This window comes from Coffea arabica, chromosome 3c, assembly GCF_036785885.1.
Source record: "Coffea arabica cultivar ET-39 chromosome 3c, Coffea Arabica ET-39 HiFi, whole genome shotgun sequence".
Taxonomy (NCBI): domain Eukaryota; kingdom Viridiplantae; phylum Streptophyta; class Magnoliopsida; order Gentianales; family Rubiaceae; genus Coffea; species Coffea arabica.
In genome coordinates this window covers 22,918,419-22,926,651 of record NC_092314.1, presented here as the reverse complement: position 1 = coordinate 22,926,651, position 8,233 = coordinate 22,918,419, and positions in this window count along the sequence as shown.

Below are 8,233 nucleotides of genomic sequence, written 5' to 3'. Positions count from 1 at the left end.
GATAGTCCTCGACACTTCGTGCTCCTTGGTTGAGGGTTTGAAGCTTTTGGTACAAGTCACGGTAGTAGTGACTTGGTACGAAACGCTTCCTCATTAGTCGTCTTAGCTCCGTCCAAGTGTGTATGGTAGGTTCACGACTCCTCCTTCGACTAGTGGAGAGTTGATCCCACCACACAACGGCGTAGTCGGTGAATTCGACCACGGCCAACTTGACCTTTTGCTCCTCCGAGTAAGTATTGCAATCGAAGACAAGTTCAATCCGCTTCTCCCACTCTAAGTAGGCATCGGGGTCTGATCGTCCTTGGAAAGGCGGAATTTTCATCTTTATGCCCGGAATGTGGTCATTTGAAGGCCTAGCATCACGCTTGGACCTACTTTGCTTATGCTCATAATTGTTGTCTGAGTTAGAGTCGCTAGACTCATCTGCATAAGCCTTTCCACGGCTGCCTTTGGAGCTTCCATGAGACAACTCTAAGCTGTCAATGCGTTGGTGCATCAGTTCAAGTTTTTGGTCCATCATGCGTCCCAATTCGCCTTTGATTGCTTCTGTGAAAAGTTTAAGATCAAAAGCTTGGGAGCTTGCTCCCCCCTCGTTAGCCATGGTAGGGTAAAAATAATAATAATGGAAAGAAGCAAAGTTTATCTCGCACACTTCCTCACGTGTTTACTCTCGCTCTCGTGTTTGAACACTCTAATGAATTCACCAAGGTATTTTCAAGGCTCCTCAGTCAACTCCTCGAAGAAGTTAGAACTCCTTCTAGTGTGGATCGACTTACCAACCAGGGTCACAAGATTGTAGCACTTTGAACGAAAAAAAAAAAGAACAAAAGATGAAGGGACTAACCACGACTCAATGAATGACTCAAAGTTGAATTTTAAGGATCCTAGACAAAACTCTACCCAAAACTGGAATTTTGAGCTGCTGGTTGCTGCATTTCTGGTCAGTGTTTTGGTAGGTAAATGGACACTTAGAGGATTCAGAATGACACTTAAAACTGACCTAATGATGCACGAAAATTTTCAGAATTAATGATTGGACAGAAATCCCCAATGGTTGCAAAGATGGAATCTGAATGGAAGATGAATTTGTGTTGCGGTAGGATTGTTTTGGAAACCCAAGGCTGGCTTTTCTTCCTTAATCCTTTGGAAATGAGGATTAGTCTTCCTATTTACTGGTTCCCATGAATTCTAAGGTCAAGTTCAAGATTGGAATTGATTTGGTTGTTTTTGGGGACAAGGGTGAAAAATTTGACTTGAACAGGTTGGAAATTTTGACTTGAATAGGCTGAATGTACTTAGTCAAGAAAGAAGATTGTTATGGTGAAGACAAGGATTTTGGCAGCTGGAATTTTGCAGCCTTGTTGTTTACCAAGATTTGGTTCCCAAAACCCAGAAACTTCAAGATTCTTTCAAGAATTCAAGATGTTAATTTCCAGAATTCAAAAAACACGAAATTGAAGATGATTTCCTCCCCAAACAATCCAAGATTTCACGATTTGATCAAGACAGATTTTGGTTGTCTTCAAGAATCCCAACTAAAGTTCCAAGAACTTCAAGATTGTGGTTTTAAACAATCAGGAACTTCAAAAAACACAAGTTTTGATCAAGACAGATTTCCAGGAATTTTTGTAAGGTTAGCCAGCTATATATCTATATATATTTTTTTTTGTATGTAAACAAGAACACAAGGTAATAACTAGATAGGACTCTAAAACCCTTGCTACAAACTGATTTTTTTTTCGGATGAACAGTAACCTCGAATGATCAAATAGAACAAAAGATTGGAATTGAATGGATATAACAGGATAGAAACAAGACTCAAACAAAGAATCAAGAATAAGACACAAAAAGAAAGGCTGGACCAAACAAGGCTAACCACAGCAATTAACAACAACTAGACACAAGTTTATGACGTAACAAATCTGGAAACATAACGCAAGAACACGAAGTAACAAATCTGGAAATTGCGGATAGCAACTTAGAACACGAAAACAGAATTTTCGACAACTTGACTCGAAAAGGAATTAAATAAAAGGATATAACGTGATACCTCTTAATTAGCTCTGATTACCAACTGATACGAACGTCGCCAACCTTGTGACGAAACCCGTAAAAGATTAGCTTCAGGATCGACAAGAGGACACCAAGTTTGAAGCGGATGACCTCAACCCGTTAATCACGTGGTTAACGAACCTTGGTATAATGGTAGAAGACGCCACAACCTAGTGCGATTCTAGATTGATAAGTCACGAACACCTAGAGAAATTCTAAGGTATTCAAGAAGCCTTGGAGAAACCAAGAAAACTCTCAAAATCTGATTTATTGATTGAATGCATAAACCATTGGAAGTGTGGGCTATTTATAGCCTTACATAGAGATGAACAACTAAATGTGGAACTAGTCTAGAGTTGTGGTCTTGACTAAGACTAACAATTATAGGCTTGACCAAACCTTATGAGGTCATCCCTTAGGTAAACAACCTTATGAGGTCATCGCTTAGGTAAATGACCTTATGAGGTCATCGCTTAGGTAAATAAAGCAAGGCTATGGACCATTAAACCCTTATTACAATGACTTAACTAAAACAGCAAATGTGACTAGAGAAGGGTCACACATGGTTCTCTTTGACGTGCACTACATGGATGACTTTCATTCCTTCATGCTCAAGCCCCTCAATGACCTTGGGGACAATTTCTTGGCCTTGTATCTCATGAACAAGTCCTTGGAGTTCCTCCCTCATCTTCTTAGCTCGTGCTCGAGTTACGGGTCCTAGGGGAACTCGAATAGTTCGCAATGGTGTCTCTTGGTTCGTATCAGGTAAAACAATCGTGGACGAGACGCCAGATGATTTGGAATGCGGAACCAAGAACCAAACGACGACACGATATAATTATAGGCGGTAGAACGACGACTCCACAGAGGGGATTACTCTAATGGATACATCTCGAACAACTCGTTTCGAGACACGTAGCACGTTTGCCCAAGGATCTAGCGAGGTGGTCCAACGCTTGGATTGCGGAACCTAGAATCAAACGGGATGACACGATTTGATTATAGGCGGTAGAACGACGACTCCACCGAGGTGATTACTCTAATGGATAGGTAGGTAGAATAATCTAAGACGAGACGCAAGATTGCTCACAACCCATGCCAAGGCAAGTAAAATGGCTCGATCTCTCTTAACTTTAAGAATCGAAATTAATCAAACTTTATTGTTCCAACTTGTGTCCAAAACCCTTACAAAGCCAGCCCTTTTATATCCCAGAGGTTACTTAAACCCTAAGGAAACTCTAAAAGAGCAGTCGGCCATCTTGGTGTCGAGATGGGCCGGCCCATGCTTCTACAACACTGTTAATCTAACCCTAAGCAACATTAAGGCCAAAAGACCACACTCTGCCCAATCAATTGGAGGCCCGCTTGACTCTCCATGGGAATGCATCATGGTGTAGATGATTTGCTTGTCTCCTTCTAAGCCTTCAATATCCTAATGGACTCCATGTAGATCTTGGACCATTCGAACAAGGCCTTGGAGGGATTCCTTGAAGAGATTGGCTCGTGCATGTGTGACTAGGCCCAATGGAAGTTGGACCGGCTCTTTGAGTGGGCCCTGATCCATGCTTACATCACTGATACGGTCCTAGATCAACTCGTTTCGAGACACGTAGTATGTTTGTCCAAGGATCTAGTGAGGTGGTCCAACGTATGGATTACGAAACCTAGAATCCAACGAAAGACACGATTTGATTGCAGGCGGTAGAACGACGACACCACAGATATGAGTACTCTAATGGATAAGTAGGTAGAACCATCTGCGACGACACGCAAGATTGCTCACAACCCTTGCCAAGGCATGTAAAAAGGCTCGAATCTCTCTTAACAAGAAGAATCGAAATTAATCAAACTTTATTGATCCCACTTGTGTCCAAAACCCTTACAATGCAAGCCCTTTTTATAGGCTAGAGGTTACAAAAATCCTAAGGAAACACTAAAAGAGCGGTCGGCCATCTTGGTGTCGAGATGGGCCGGGTGTAGTTAATCTAACCCTAAGCATAATTAAGGCCTAAAGACCACGCTCTGTCCAATCAATTGGAGGCCCGCTTGACTCTCCATGGGCTTGGATCATGGAGTAAATAATTTGCTTGTCTCCTTCTAGGCTTTCAATATCCCTATGGACTCCATGTTAGTCTTGGACCATTCGAACAAGGCCTTGGAGGGACAAGTCGGTAGAACCATCTATGACGAGACGCAAGATTGCTCACAACCCATGCCAAGGCAAGTAAAAAGGCTCGATCTCTCTTAACTTTAAGAATCGAAATTAATCAAACTTTATTGTTCCAACTTGTGTCCAAAACACTTACAAAGCCAGCCCTTTTATAGGCTAGAGGTTACTAAAACCCTAAGGAAACTCTAAAAGAGCAGTCGGCCATCTTGGTGTCGAGATGGGCCGGCCCATGCTTCTATTACACTGTTAATCTAACCCTCTGCAACATCAAGGCCTAAAGACCACACTCTGCCCAATCAATTGGAGGCCCGCTTGACTCTCCATGGGCTTGCATCATGGAGTAGATGATTTGCTTGTCTCCTTCTGGGCTTTCAATATCCCTATGGACTGCATGTTAGTCTTGGACCATTCGAACAAGGCCTTGGAGGGATTCCATGAAGAGCTTGGCTCGTGCACGTGAGACTAGGCCCAATGGAAGTCGGACCGGATCATTGAGTGGGCCCTGATCCATGCTTACATCACTGATACGGTCCTAGATCAACTCGTTTCGTGACACGTAGCATGTTTGCCCAAAGATCTAGCGAGATGGTCCAACGGTTGGATTACGAAACCTAGAATCAAACGAAAGACACGATTTGATTGTAGGCGGTAGAACGACGACACCACAGATATGAGTACTCTAATGGATAAGTAGGTAGAATCATCTACGACGACACGCAAGATTGCTCACAACCCTTGCCAAGGCAAGTAAAAAGGCTCGAATCTCTCTTAACAAGAAGAATCGAAATTAATCAAACTTTATTGATCCAACTTGTGTCCAAAACCCTTACATTGCAAGCCCTTTTGATACGTTCCTCGATCCACGGTCGAGACACGTAGCACGTTTGCCCAAGGATCTAGCGGGGATGTCCTACGCTTGGTTTGCGGAACCTTTACTCAAACGGACAACTCGATTTGATTGGAGGTGGTAGACGACACTCCGATGAAGGTGAATACTCCAGGGGAATAGGTCGGATGAACAATCAAGGACAGGACGCGAGATTGCTCAATAACCCTTGCCAAGCAAGTTGAAAGGCACGAATTCTTTATGAAAGAAAACGAATGCACTAAGAATTATATTCATCAAAAACTGGTTCTTAACCTTACAAAGCTAGCCTATTTATAGGCTAAGGAAAACAATAAAGAAACCCTAAGTAATCCTAAAAGGGGTGGTCGGCCATCTTAGTGTAAGGTGGGCCGGCCCATTCTACTAAGTAAGCTACGCCAATAAGTGTCAAAGGCTAAGGCCCTACTCGGCCAAATCTCTTGGAGACCCACTTGAGTCGTCATGGGCTTGGATCAAGGTGTAATTGGCCCAGTGGTCTTTCTCTAAGCCCTCAATATCTTTGTGAACTCCATGTTGGTCTTGGACGACTCTCACCAGGGCTTGGAGTGATTCTTTGAACAGCTTGGCCCGTGAACGTGTGACTGGGCCCAGTGGGACTCGGACTGGGTCATTGCGTGGGCCGAGGCTCGTGCACACATCAGTCCCCTCCTCTTGAGAAGGATTTGCCCTCAAATCTGGATCCTGCTCGTCAAGGAATGGGCTGAGGTCCCCAACGTTGAAGGTTGCACTAACATTGTATTCCCCAGGCAGCTCCAATTTGTAGGCATTGTCATTGACCCGTTGGAGGACCCGAAATGGTCCATCACCTCTTGGGGATAATTTGCTTTGACGTTGCTTGGGGAAGCGCTCTTTTCTTAAGTGTAGCCACACCCAATCTCCAGGCTCAAAAATCATCTTGCGGCGGTGCTTGTTGGCTTGTTGGATGTATTGCTGCGTGCGCTTCTCGATGTTTGCTCGCACATCTTCATGTAACCTGCGTACAAAACCAGCTTTCTTTTCCCCATCTAAGCTTGTTTGCTTAGAGGAAGGTAAGGACACCAGATCAAGGGGGGTGAGGGGGTTGAAGCCATAAACAATCTCAAAGGGAGAATATTGAGTTGCACTATGCACAGTGCTATTGTAGGCAAATTCAACATGAGGTAAGCACTCTTCCCAAGACTTAAGATTCTTTTTAATCAAGGCCCGAAGTAAAGTGCCAAGTGTGCGATTGACAACTTCAGTTTGTCCATCGCTTTGAGGATGACTAGTGGTGGAAAATAATAACCTAGTGCCAAGTTTGGACCATAAGGTCTTCCAAAAGTAACTCAGGAACTTCACATCCCTGTCACTAACAATAGTCCTAGGCATGCCATGCAGACGGACAATCTCTTTGAAGAATAAAGTAGCAACATGAGATGCATCGTCAGTTTTGTGACAAGGAATAAAATGCGCCATCTTAGAAAATCTATCAACCACAACATAAATGGAGTCATTACCCCTTGGTGATCTAGGCAATCCTAATACAAAGTCCATAGATAAGTCAACCCAGGGATGGTGTGGAATAGGTAAGGGGGCATACAAGCCGTACGGATTTGTCTTAGACTTTGCCTTGTGGCAAGTAGCACACCTACCAACCATGCGTTCAACATCTCTACGCATATGGGGCCAGTAAAAGTGCTCTTGCAACATGGCCAGGGTCTTGGCGATGCCAAAGTGGCCCAAGAGACCACCACTATGTGCCTCTCGGATCAAAAGGTCACGAATGGAAGAATTAGGCACACACAGTTTATCTACATGGAATAGAAATCCATCATGCAAAAAGTACTTTCCATGCGGGTTCTTAACACAAGCAGCATAGGTGTCACCAAAGTCATGATCATGTGTATAGAGTTCCTTAACCATTTCGAACCCTAGTAACTTGGCATCCAGAAGTGCCAGCAATGAATGTCTACGTGATAATGCATCAGCCACTACATTCGTTTTGCCAGTCTTATACTTAATGACATACGAAAAGGTGTCAATGAAGCTTACCCATTTGGCATGTCGCTTGCTTAGCTTGGGCTGTCCCTTGAGGTACTTCAATGACTCGTGATCAGTGTGTATCACGAACTCCCGAGGGCGAAGATAGTGTTGCCAAGTCTCCAATGCCCTCACTAGTGCGTACAACTCCTTGTCGTACGTGGGGTAGTTTAACGCAGCCCCTCCCAGTTTCTCGCTGAAGAAGGCACACGGCCTCTTGTCTTGCATGAGGACTGCTCCAATACCTACACCAGAAGCATCACAGTCAATGTCAAAGGTCTTGTGAAAGTTTGGTAATGCTAACACAGGTGCATGGGTGAGTGTGTCCTTAAGGGCGAGGAACGCTTGTTCTTGGGGTTCCCCCCAGTGGAACTTGTCATCCTTCTTTGTCACGGCGGTCAACGGGGCGGCAATGGTGCTAAAGTTTTTGACAAATCGCCGATAAAAACCCGCCAATCCAAGAAAGCTGCGCACGTCAGGAACGGATGTAGGGGTTGGCCATTGCTCGATGGCCTCAATCTTGGATTTGTCCACCTTGATGCCCTGCGAACTCACAACATAGCCTAGAAACACAAGCTCGTTAGTACAAAAGGTGCACTTTTTGAGGTTAGCGTATAGACGCGCCTGTCGAAGTGCCTCGAGGACTAATCTTACATGCTCCAGGTGCTCATGCTCACTACGACTATAGATCAGAATGTCATCAAAGTAAACAATGACAAATTTACCAATAAAATGTCTCAAAACATGGTTCATGAGGCGCATGAAGGTGCTAGGGGCGTTAGTCAAGCCAAAAGGCATAACTAACCACTCATAGAGACCATGTTTGGTTTTGAAGGCTGTCTTCCATTCATCGCCTTCCTTCATCCTAATTTGATGATAGCCACTCCTCAAGTCAATTTTGGTGAAAATAATAGCGCCATCGAGTTCATCCAACATATCATCAAGCCTAGGAATGGGATGCCGATATTTGACAGTGATAGCATTTACAGCCCGGCAGTCAGTGCACATGCGCCAAGTGCCATCCTTTTTGGGGACAAGAACCACAGGCACAACGCAGGGACTTAGACTCTCCTTTACCCATCCCTTACCTAACAGGCCATCGACTTGCCTTTGAAGCTCCTTAGTCT